The sequence below is a fragment of the Lithobates pipiens genome, unplaced genomic scaffold (genome assembly GCF_037356315.1).
Source record: "Lithobates pipiens isolate NorthernLeopardFrog02 unplaced genomic scaffold, aLitPip1_a1.2 Scaffold_8, whole genome shotgun sequence".
Lineage (NCBI taxonomy): Eukaryota > Metazoa > Chordata > Amphibia > Anura > Ranidae > Lithobates > Lithobates pipiens.
The window spans coordinates 95,035,118-95,048,566 of NW_027507903.1; the positions used below are offsets into that span (position 1 = coordinate 95,035,118).

General features: G+C 45.4%; 1 protein-coding gene across 2 annotated transcripts in view; it reads right to left on the reverse strand.

Moving 5' to 3' along the window:
- The window catches only part of APBA2 (amyloid beta precursor protein binding family A member 2), a 655,935-nt gene that overhangs the window by 415,394 nt on the left and 227,092 nt on the right, over positions 1–13,449 (reverse strand). The gene's annotated exons all lie outside the window — the stretch shown is intronic.

The window sequence follows — 13,449 nt, forward strand, 5'->3', positions numbered from 1 at the left end:
TACATTTTTTTTCAGGCAACACAATGCTCATATGTCAACAGGGGCCATTGAAATAAATGGTATTTTGCTTGTTGGGCGTTTAGGAGCTTCAGAGCTGTTTATAAGCTGACAAATGCCCAGGTGTGAACAGGGCCTTAAACCCTGTAAACAGTGGAAGAATGTCGGTAGACATGTGCCAATTAAAAAAACAAAAAACGGCTGACATTTTGCCCATGTGTGTATGTCGGTCTGCTGGATGAGCATGCTGGAAAACCAGCTGCCGACCGACTCTCGATCAGCGCTCCCAGCCAATGCCAGAAAGCACTGATCGGGGTGCTCTGCTGCGGGGGCCGCCCCCCTGTCAGAACACAACAGCTCAGCGTGGGAGATTGCTGGACCAACCTCGCAACAGAGCTGATAGTTTTTTTTTTCATTCAGTTCAAAAATTAATAGTGTGTACCCAGCTTTAGATGGGAAAACAACCTATCTGATTGATATTTTCCATATCTGGTCATCTGAAAGTATTTACTCACATCCAAAAACAAATGAAATCAGCTAATAAAAAAATCTGCAACATATAGCATTGTGTATCAGTGAAATGCAACATGATCAAGGAAGATCAGGTAAATTTAAAGTATTGTATATTGCTATTTAGGGGTTGATTTACTAAAGCTGGAAAGTTTAACATTTGGAGCAGCTCTGCATACAAACCAATCAGCTTCTAGGTTTTTTTTTGTCAAAGCATAATTGAACAAGTTGAAGTTAGAAGCTGATTGGCTACAATGTACAGCTGCACCAGATTTCTCCAGTTTTAGTAAATCACCCCCATAGTGTTTTTAGTCAGTAGGTGGCACTCTCATCAATGTTTCATGTATTTTCTTACATTTCTATATAACTGTTTAAAGAGCTAGTTTACACAGGTGAAGTTTACAAGTAGTGAAGCAGTCTCTGCTAACGTAACAAAATTAAGGGGTGTTCTACGTATAAGTGATGACATAGGCAATGTAGTATTTGAGATGCACATTCGGGACTTGACAAGAGTAAAGGATTCAATGAAGTTCTTTAATGTGCATCTGATGTTTTGTTTTTCGGTAGCCTTGACAAAGGTTGGTTGCACCTCACATACAGTATGTGGATTATATATATATCTATATATATATATATCTATATATATATATATATATATATATATATAGATATATATATATATATATAGCTATAGATATTTAATTAATTATTTATGTACACGCACAAAACGCACAGAATTAAATCCAAGCTTTATGTTTCTTTTGCAAGGAGGAGTTACAATAAAGTTTAGTTGTTTTTTTTATTTTATTTTTTTACAGATTTGTCATATTTGGTTCCCGGAGAAGTTAATCTCATGCTATAGTGCTCAAGATTAAAATAAGTATTAATATATTTCTGGAATAGGATGTGATTCTTTGAATTGTTAGATGAAAACTGAAGATTACTCTTGTTAAACATTGTTTTCTAGCTGAAATTATTAATACAGCTTTCTTTATAGCGGGAAATGGCTTTCTGACAGATATCAGCACCTTCCAAAGAAATATATTCAGAATAGGACTGGGCTGATATTTGTCAGAAAGCCATTTCCCGCTATAACGAAAGCTGGCATTCATCTCCTTAAGCAGTAGACATAAATGGACAGTAAAAGTAATATATAATGGGCTCGTAGCCCTGAGTTGAGAGTTCTAACATTTGGACTCGAATCAAAGCTGGACCCGCTAGACAGTGACAGCTGCTGGATATCGTATTGCTCCCTATTCAAACCTGTGAACACAGCACCTGGCAGAGGAAAGTTCTCCAACATTGACTATGAGTAGTGATGGACGAACTTCCGACGGGACGTTTCGCGAACGCGAAATGCGAACGGACCCAAACGTTCGCGAAACCGACCGTTCGCCGCGGGCCCCATTGACTTCAATGGGAGGCGAACTTTGCAAACCTTCATGTCGAATTTGCGGCCACGTGGTAATTATTAGGGGGTAAAACGTAGTCCCACCATCTGGACAATGACATAATACATGTATGAGGTGAATTTGGGATCGATAACTACAAGCATTTTTATTTTATTTGGGAAATTGTTCTAACAATTCAGGACTATGGAGCTAATGAAGGCAATGGAGGAGAGGGAAGGTCAGGGACCAGGGTAGGCAAAGAAGAGGGTGCAGGAGATGATCACCAGCAGCGTGACATACCGGAATGACACATGCACCGTGATAGAGGCATCTGACAGCAGCACCGTAATACAGAGCACTGACAGCAGCACCGTGACATACAGCGCTGACAGCAGCACCGTGACATACAGCGCTGACAGCAGCACCGTGACATACAGCGCTGACAGCAGCACCGTGACATACAGCGCTGACAGCAGCACCGTGACATACAGCGCTGACAGCAGCACCGTGACATACAGCGCTGACAGCAGCACCGTGACATACAGCGCTGACAGCAGCACCGTGACATACAGCGCTGACAGCAGCACCGTGACATACAGCGCTGACAGCAGCACCGTGACATACAGCGCTGACAGCAGCACCGTGACATACAGCGCTGACAGCAGCACCGTGACATACAGCACTGACAGCAGCACCGTAAGCAGCCCCAGGAGGAAGTCAGCACAGCACAGGGATGGTGTGATCCCCTCATAATAAGAACCCCCAGGAGGAAGTCAGCACAGCACAGGGATAGTGTGATCCCTTCATAATAAGAACCCCCAGGAGGAAGTCAGCACAGCACAGGGATATCATAAGCAGCCCCAGTAGAAATATGACACCGCTCAACCTCTTCAAAGAGGAGGGTAGGGGCATATAGTACGGTGTGCTTTTTTGGGTCAAGGAAGTGAGCCAAATGAATTAAGAAGGTCTGTGTGCTTGATTAAAAAAATAGTTTATAGACATATACATGGTCTACTGGTCACATGTGTTGAATTCCTCCGAGATCCATGCCTCATTCATTTTTAGAAATGTGAGGTAGTTAACACTGTGGTGAGCTAGGCGAGTACGCTTATCGGTCACAATCCCCCCTGCTGCGCTGAACGTCCTTTCGGACAGGACACTGGATGAGGGGCAAGCCAACAGTTCGATTGCAAATTGGGCAAGCTCTGGCCAGAGGTCAAGCCTGCCCACCCAGTAGTCTAGGGGTTCATCACTCCTCAGAGCGTCCACATCGGCCGTTAACCCAATGTAGTCGGACACCTGACGGTCTAGGCGTTCCCTGATGCTGGATCCGGATGACACCTGTCGATGGGTCGGCTGAAAGAATGACCTCATATCCGAAGTCACCAACACATCTTCAAACCGGCCTCTTCTTGCAGGCGCTGTTGGATTGGTACCCGCAAATCCTTCTCTGGGAGTGGGAATTGCTCCTCTGCCAGCGCACGCAAAAGCAGAATGCAGCATTTCTCGAAGCAAGGCCTGGAAGTGCTGCATTCTGACAGCCCTCTGCGACGGCGGTAACATTTCCGCCATTTTGTGTTTGTACCGGGGGTCTAAGTACGTTGCCACCCAGTACTGGTCCTTGACCCTCATGCTTTTTATACGGGGGTCCCTATTAAAACACTGGAGCATGAAGGCCCCCATTTGCACTAAAGTGGAAGCGGTGTGGTGGCCTGGCTCCTGCTCATCATCCAGGATAATGTCGTCCTCTTCATTCTCCTCTCCCCATCCTCGCACAACAGGGATCCCAGAAAGGTTTAAAGCATGCTCTTCTTGCTCCTGCTCATCCGCCCCGGCACCATCCTCCTCTGACTCCTCATCAGACTCCTGTTGTTGACTTGTCTCAGATAGAGTAGCCCCCCCTGGGAATTCATCCAGCATTGCGACTTCCTCATCTTCCCGCTCCTGCTCCTCCACAGCCTGATCAATGACACGACGCAATGCACGCTCCAGAAAGAAGGCATAAGGTACCATGTCACTGATGGCGCCATGGCTGCGACTGACCAGTTTGGTGATCTCCTCAAATGGCCGCAGAAGTCTGCATGTGTCGCGCATGAGCAGCCACTGGCGCGGTGAAAAAAAACCCAGCTCCCCAGAACCGTTTCTTTCGCAGAGTTCATACAGGTAGACGTTAACTGCACGTTTCTGCTGGAGCAGCCTATCAAGCATATAGAAGGTTGAGTTCCATCGCGTCGGGCAATCGCAAATAAGACGTCTGACCGGCAGATGGTGTCGCCGCTGAATGTCAGCAAGGCGAGCCATGGCCGTGTAAGATCTTCTGAAATGGGCCGAGATTTTCCTTGCCTGCCGCAAGATGTCCTGGACCCCAGGGTATTTGACAAGGAATCGCTGCACGACCAAGTTTAAGACGTGTGCCATGCACGGCACGTGCGTGATTTTGCCCTGTTTCAATGCGCTAAGCAGATTGGCACCGTTGTCACACACCACTTTACCAACTGTCAAATTGAGCGGTGTTAGCCACTCATCTGCCTGTGAACGCAAAGCTGAAAGGAGTGCCGGGCCAGTGTGGCTCTTTGCTTCCAGGCACAACAGACGCAGCACGGCATGGCAACGTCTCACCTGGCATGTGGAATAGGTTCTGGGGAGCTTGGGCGGTGCAGTGGAAGAGACGCTAGCAGCGGAAAAGGAGGAGGCAGCTGAGGAGGAGAGGGAGGAGGATGGAGTAGGAGGAGGAGAAGAAGAGTCAGGCCTGCATGCAATCCGTGGCGGTAAAACCAAATCTACACGGGTGCCACGGGTTACATGCTTGACGGCCGTCAGAAGGTTCACCCAGTGGGCAGTAAAACTGATATACCTTCCCTGCCCGTGTTTGCTAGACCACGTGTCTGTGGTCAGATGTATCTTGGCACCGACACTGTGTGCCAGAGATACATTCACTTGCCGCTGAACATGGCCATATAGCTCTGGGATGCCCTTCTCTGAGAAATACTTCCTTCCTGGGACCTTCCATTGTGGTGTTCCAATGGCCACAAATTTGCGAAAGGCCTCCGAGTCCACCAGTTTATATGGCAGTAGTTGGCGGGCTATGAGTTCTGACAAGCCAGCCGCCAACCGTTGGGCAAGAGGGTTATCCGGCATCATCATTTTTTTACGCTCAAACATTAGGCCCACGGAAGCCTGCCTTTTTGCAGAAAAATGTGAGCTTGGCGTGATGGAAGGTGGAGTGGAGGACAATTGTGAGGAGAGAGGAGAAGGAGAAGTAGAAGACGAGGCTGGACGGTGAGAGCCTGCAGTGTGGCTTTGTGTGTTCCGTTGCTCCCACTGGGCTCGGTGATGGCTGCTCATGTGCCTTCTTAAGGCGGTCGTCCCTAGGTGAGTATTGGGCTTACCGCGACTAACGCGTTGACTGCAAAGATTGCAGATGGCAACGCTATTGTCAGCAGCGGACACGTTAAAAAAAGCCCACACTGCGGAGCCATGTGCCGGTGTCCTGGGAGCGCCAGATGTGACCGTACATGGTCGATGACTCGCTCCTGATACATTTGCAGTCTGCTTTGTCCCTGCTGTGCAATGTAAGTCATTGCTGCTTCTCCTCCCTATCTGCTGGTCCATATCTCCCTCTGAACTCCCCTCCTCTTCCTCTCTTGTGGGCACCCACGTGACATCACTAGACACGTCATCATCAACGTCACCTTCCCCACCGCTATAAGTAGAGATCTCGGAGTAGGCAGCAACACCGGGGACCAACCTCCTCCTTGGGCTGATCTGGGTACTGGCGTCAGACTGCTGAGTAGCGCTTGTTGCTACCTCCTCTTCCTGATCCAATACCAAGAGTGGCTGCGCATCAGAAATGTCCTCTTGATATGGATCGGAAAATAATTCCAGTGACTCAAGCGGAAGGTATGTGGTGGTGGTGGTGGTGGTCGTGTTGTTGGTGGTAGTGTCTTTGGGGGTGCACATAGCAGAGAGTGAAGAAGAGGGTGCAGATCGAGAGGATGAGGAGGGTGCAGAAGAGTAAGGCTGAGCGAGCCACTCAACCAAGTCTGGTGCATCCTTTAAAGTAATTGAACGCACCTTCTGCAACTTCCCACTTTGGCTCAAGCCTGTTGCTCCTGCCCTACCCCTACCACCCCTGCGGAAGGGCCTGCCTCTTCCTCTGCATGTCATTTTTTAAATGACCCTGTGACAAAACTCTTAGTCCCTATACCGCTGAAGGACTGCTGCAGTATAGGTGAGCGGTCAGCAGTGGTGCACGTCAACCCTATCTATTGTGGACCTATAGCGGTCCTTACAGAACAGCAGACTGTACCGCACTCAAGCCTATGTACCGTAGCACCCTATACCAAGTTACCAGTCCTTATAAGAACTTTTGTGGACCAAGCAGGTTGTGTATTAGTGTTTAGCAGACTGTACGTCAGTCCCTATACCGCTGAAGGACTGCTGCAGTATAGGGCAGCGGTCAGCAGTGGTGCACGTCAACCCTATCTATTGTGGACCGATAGCGGTCCTTACAGAACAGCAGACTGTACCGCACTCAAGCCTATGTACCGTAGCACCCTATACCAAGTTACCAGTCCTTATAAGAACTTTTGTGGACCAAGCAGGTTGTGTATTAGTGTTTAGCAGACTGTACGTCAGTCCCTATACCGCTGAAGGACTGCTGCAGTATAGGGCAGCGGTCAGCAGTGGTGCACGTCAACCCTATCTATTGTGGACCGATAGCGGTCCTTACAGAACAGCAGACTGTACCGCACTCAAGCCTATGTACCGTAGCACCCTATACCAAGTTACCAGTCCTTATAAGAACTTTTGTGGACCAAGCAGGTTGTGTATTAGTGTTTAGCAGACTGTACGTCAGTCCCTATACCGCTGAAGGACTGCTGCAGTATAGGGCAGCGGTCAGCAGTGGTGCACGTCAACCCTATCTATTGTGGACCGATAGCGGTCCTTACAGAACAGCAGACTGTACCGCACTCAAGCCTATGTACCGTAGCACCCTATACCAAGTTACCAGTCCTTATAAGAACTTTTGTGGAACAAGCAGGTTGTGTGTTAGTGATTAGCAGACTGTACGTCAGTCCCTATACCGCTGAAGGACTGCTGCAGTATAGGTGAGCGGTCAGCAGTGGTGCACGTCAACCCTATCTATTGTGGACCGATAGCGGTCCTTACAGAACAGCAGACTGTACCGCACTCAAGCCTATGTACCGTAGCACCCTATACCAAGTTACCAGTCCTTATAAGAACTTTTGTGGACCAAGCAGGTTGTGTATTAGTGTTTAGCAGACTGTACGTCAGTCCCTATACCGCTGAAGGACTGCTGCAGTATAGGGCAGCGGTCAGCAGTGGTGCACGTCAACCCTATCTATTGTGGACCGATAGCGGTCCTTACAGAACAGCAGACTGTACCGCACTCAAGCCTATGTACCGTAGCACCCTATACCAAGTTACCAGTCCTTATAAGAACTTTTGTGGAACAAGCAGGTTGTGTATTAGTGTTTAGCAGACTGTACGTCAGTCCCTATACCGCTGAAGGACTGCTGCAGTATAGGTGAGCGGTCAGCAGTGGTGCACGTCAACCCTATCTATTGTGGACCGATAGCGGTCCTTACAGAACAGCAGACTGTACCGCACTCAAGCCTATGTACCGTAGCACCCTATACCAAGTTACCAGTCCTTATAAGAACTTTTGTGGAACAAGCAGGTTGTGTGTTAGTGATTAGCAGACTGTACGTCAGTCCCTATACCGCTGAAGGACTGCTGCAGTATAGGTGAGCGGTCAGCAGTGGTGCACGTCAACCCTATCTATTGTGGACCGATAGCGGTCCTTACAGAACAGCAGACTGTACCGCACTCAAGCCTATGTACCGTAGCACCCTATACCAAGTTACCAGTCCTTATAAGAACTTTTGTGGAACAAGCAGGTTGTGTGTTAGTGATTAGCAGACTGTACGTCAGTCCCTATACCGCTGAAGGACTGCTGCAGTATAGGTGAGCGGTCAGCAGTGGTGCACGTCAACCCTATCTATTGTGGACCGATAGCGGTCCTTACAGAACAGCAGACTGTACCGCACTCAAGCCTATGTACCGTAGCACCCTATACCAAGTTACCAGTCCTTATAAGAACTTTTGTGGACCAAGCAGGTTGTGTATTAGTGTTTAGCAGACTGTACGTCAGTCCCTATACCGCTGAAGGACTGCTGCAGTATAGGGCAGCGGTCAGCAGTGGTGCACGTCAACCCTATCTATTGTGGACCGATAGCGGTCCTTACAGAACAGCAGACTGTACCGCACTCAAGCCTATGTACCGTAGCACCCTATACCAAGTTACCAGTCCTTATAAGAACTTTTGTGGAACAAGCAGGTTGTGTATTAGTGTTTAGCAGACTGTACGTCAGTCCCTATACCGCTGAAGGACTGCTGCAGTATAGGTGAGCGGTCAGCAGTGGTGCACGTCAACCCTATCTATTGTGGACCGATAGCGGTCCTTACAGAACAGCAGACTGTACCGCACTCAAGCCTATGTACCGTAGCACCCTATACCAAGTTACCAGTCCTTATAAGAACTTTTGTGGAACAAGCAGGTTGTGTGTTAGTGATTAGCAGACTGTACGTCAGTCCCTATACCGCTGAAGGACTGCTGCAGTATAGGTGAGCGGTCAGCAGTGGTGCACGTCAACCCTATCTATTGTGGACCGATAGCGGTCCTTACAGAACAGCAGACTGTACCGCACTCAAGCCTATGTACCGTAGCACCCTATACCAAGTTACCAGTCCTTATAAGAACTTTTGTGGAACAAGCAGGTTGTGTATTAGTGTTTAGCAGACTGTACGTCAGTCCCTATACCGCTGAAGGACTGCTGCAGTATAGGTGAGCGGTCAGCAGTGGTGCACGTCAACCCTATCTATTGTGGACCGATAGCGGTCCTTACAGAACAGCAGACTGTACCGCACTCAAGCCTATGTACCGTAGCACCCTATACCAAGTTACCAGTCCTTATAAGAACTTTTGTGGACCAAGCAGGTTGTGTATTAGTTTTTAGCAGACTGTACGTCAGTCCCTATACCGCTGAAGGACTGCTGCAGTATAGGGCAGCGGTCAGCAGTGGTGCACGTCAACCCTATCTATTGTGGACCGATAGCGGTCCTTACAGAACAGCAGACTGTACCGCACTCAAGCCTATGTACCGTAGCACCCTATACCAAGTTACCAGTCCTTATAAGAACTTTTGTGGAACAAGCAGGTTGTGTGTTAGTGATTAGCAGACTGTACGTCAGTCCCTATACCGCTGAAGGACTGCTGCAGTATAGGGCAGCGGTCAGCAGTGGTGCACGTCAACCCTATCTATTGTGGACCGATAGCGGTCCTTACAGAACAGCAGACTGTACCGCACTCAAGCCTATGTACCGTAGCACCCTATACCAAGTTACCAGTCCTTATAAGAACTTTTGTGGAACAAGTGAGTTGTGAATGTTTAGCAGACTGCAGCAGAAGGGCAGCAGTCAAGTATAATATCCTTTCTATATTTGGAAGAAAGAATATTATACATGTACAAGCCTATTACTGTACCACTGATACCAGTCCTGAAAAGAACCTTTGTGGAACTAATAATAACAGCAAGTCTTTAAAATTACCCTCACTGCCTGACAACACTGCTTCCTTCCTGTCCCTATACAAATTGGCAAAAAAAGAGAACGATTAGTGGTTACTGGAACAGCTCTTTTGTGGACCTTGATAGTAACAGCTAATGATGATGATGATGATGATGATGATGAAAGACTAATCTGGCTGTCCCTGTAGCATACACCGTCCTTTCCCTTTCTCTAAACTAACAAAAGACACTCAGGCTGCTGCAAGAATCAGCAGCACAGCAAACCTATCAACACCTAACACCTATACCAGTCCTGAAAAGAACTTTTGTGTACCAAATAGCTAGTGGTTTATCTCTCCCTACTCCACACAGGAACCTGTCCCTATCTTAACAGAAGAAAGAATGTAAAATGGCCACCGGATCGGGTGTATTTATAGGTTAGGGGGAATGTACAAGTGTCCATGTGCTGTCATGTCTCAATTGGCTGTCCTGTATCACATGATAAACGTGTCACCAAAGGTTAAAGTTCTTGTATACATTAAACACGTAAGTCCGCCGCGGCGAACGACGGAAAAAGGCGTTCGAACGTGCGGACCGCGAATGTCGGAAATTCGCCGCGAAACGACCGCCGGGCGAACCGTTCGGCCATCACTAACTATGAGATATTATGCAATCAAATGCAGAGAGCTGCAGGAGAAAGTACATTCTGGAACAATGGAAAATTGTGGAAATTGGTCTTCTTCATCTGTTAAAGAAACTTGAATAAAGATAAATATATGTAATATTACCATGGTAATTTATTTAGATAAATCTATACTATTTTCACAGAGCAACAGTCACCTTGTTCAGCTCAATACTTTACAATTCATCCCTCACACACCCCCTTAGTTAGCATGTATATGAGAAAGGAAAGGAATCATGTTCTATAAGACAATGCCCACCCTCCATTGAGGCCACCAAAAACTGTAGCACACTTTAGGGTTAACTTATTAAAAAATGACCGAACCATGGTCTCAAAAATTCACTCAGCTGTCACAAAGAATCCCATATGTTGCCTAGTATATGTATTTTCTATGATTATCAGCTCCATCTAGTGGCCATAATATGGTATTTTCCTTGAAATATCTAAATCAGGAGAATACTGCATAAAATTAGAAGAATTATTCATAATTTTCTTTTCGTTTAGCAAAAATTTTATAAATAGACCCCTTCATGTCTGGCTCTTTCTTTCGTTTATAAGAAACTGTCCATACTATGAAAAGGCCAGCTGGTTGTGTTTGTCTTCCTGTCAAAGCACATTCTTATACTATGAAAAGAATTGGCAACAGCTGGTCTTACTTAAATTCTCAATTTCCATAAATATTTGGGTTCATTAGTGTTACAATATACAGTATTAAAACTGTTAAAATTTTTATTTATAAGAACACTAGACCCAACATAGGTGGTGTGATAGCTAATAGAAGATATACAATGCCAATCAATAATTCCGTCAGTGATTCACATTAACCAGATGACTGAAAAGGAGTCATGTCCCCTCCCCCCAGGGGCACTAGCACTGTCAGAGCTGTAGCCTCTGTGCCCCGTTCTTATATCAGTAACCTAGCAAAAAACATTGCAAAACAACCTTATATTTCCTCACAAAAAACCTGCCATGAAGGAAATATGGGGATCTGCCATTGCTCACCTTCTTTTTAAAATGCTGGTTGCTGACATTTTTTGATTTCTGTGAATCTTTCATCCAAACCCTTGCCTATTGATACTCAACAATCCTTAGTACAATTTTTCCAATACACCCAGTGGTATCAAACCAGACTATTAGCTAACGACCCTCCAATCAATATTTTACCTTCATACTACATTTATAATTCCCATTAGCGGAGGCCTTTCACCCTTCCTCCAATTGCTAGGTAATAGGCCAACTGCCCCATCCAACGATTCCAGGATCTGAATGACTGGTCCTTAGCCTGTATGTCAAAGTCATACAGCTTTTATATTTCTGTACTCATAGGTTCCATTTAAAGTGCTAGTAAAATCAAAAGTTTAATATTGGCCTACAGGCAAGCTTATATAAAGTCTTACCTGTAAGTTGCCTTTGAAACCACTTGAATTTGCTTTGTTTAGTAGATATGGTCATTGGTTGCAGCTGATGATGTCACTGGCGCATGCACAGTTCTCACTCTATTCAGGGAACACTGAGTGTGGTATGAATGCAGAGAGGGCTGTGCTGTGATTGTGGCTCCAGTGCTCATGTGATGTGACATCATTGTGTCGTCATGTTAAAAGCTTTGGCTATTCAAACTGAATAGAAATTCACTTTTTGCATGAGCAGATAATTGAAATGAATACTCACATCTGAGTAAAGATTCTGAGTAATCTCATTGTCAGGACCTGGTTTACCTGCTGGTGGCACTGTGATTCCTAGAAATGAAGGGTGCAGTTTCAGTGACCACCAACGGACATCTCTTAGCCGCCAGCAGATCCCAGTAATTAGGGCCTACCTGATGCTGACTGCTGGAAAGGTATATAAACCCTCCCTTGATTTGCATCTTTGCTTCTGGGTTTTGCCTGTTATCCAGGAACCTTCTTGCTGATTTTACCCTTTCTGACTTCTTCCTGCACCTCCAGTTTTACCCTGTGTGTTTGCTCTTGCTTTTTGCTTGTATATACTGTTTGATAGTTTTTTGTTACTTGGTTACTGTTCAATTATATTTTCATCTTTCCCTTGTATACTGTTTTCTGTTGTTGGATGGGGTTTTGTTTCACTGTTAATAAATCTCACTTAAAGTGGGAGTAAACTCCAATGCGTGAATTTTACCTAAAGGTAAGCCTATAATAAAGCTGACCTATAGGTACAGCAAATACCTCACCGTTAAGGAGATATTTACTGTAGATGCAGATGCAGCCGGTGACATCACTGGCACATAAGCTCTGAAGGAAGGAAGACCAGGTGAAGATGGAAGCGCATTCAAAGGTGGCAGCGCACTGCTGGAGAGCTCCATTTCAAGGTAAGTTTCACATTATGGGCCAGTTGTCACCAGAATAAGAGCAACAGTGACAAAAAAGAAATCTCCCTCATTTTATAGAGATTTTCCCTCATTTCTTGTTGCATTGTCAGGACAGGAAGTAAAGGGAAATTACTGCAATTGGACACAAACAGAAAACTATAAACTGTCAAGGGTTTTAACTCCTCTTTACTCTATCCAAAACTAAGAAAAAACTTTTGGGCTATGCATAAACGAATCTATACATTTAATCAGCCTTTTTCAGAAGCAAGACATCTGGAAATGTATATTGTTGGATTGACACAGTTTGTAGCAACTGCCCATCATCACTTGTATTTAATAAGGCTATGAGTAGAGAAGAGAAAAAAAATATATATATATTTTTTTTTTTTGGACACACATACATTATTTGCATGTCCTTATAGTATTGGTATTGTTGTTTGCCCTAAAAACAAAACAAAAAACTGCCTTTTACATTTTTTGTATACAATAAGAGCACATAACTTTGAGAAGATTGATGCTGCATCGCTTACTTGTCCTGTATCTGCAACACTAGAAGGATTAAGATAAAGAGTGTTGCTGTTCTCTTCCCAAGGGCAATCCGTCAGTATATTCCCTGGAAATAACCTCTTATCTACAAGGACAGCAGGAACATATGTTTTAAAAAATAGCGATGCATTAACTGAATCCAAACTGCACTGTATGTGAATTTTACCTTGCCAGAACATTTAGTTCAATGGCCCAGAAGAGCATTGAAAAAACTTCTTAAAGGTACACACCAAGCATAAATTAAAATACATATAAATAAAATGATGAGATGCTGCCTACTTGTTGATTGTGCCCATTTTCATTTTGCCATTAAACTTCTAAACCTGGCTGCATCAAAGCTAAACTCAAATAGTTACCATTCTGTTTGTCTTTTAATTAGCCTCAGTCAATGTTTTCCTAGATATTGCA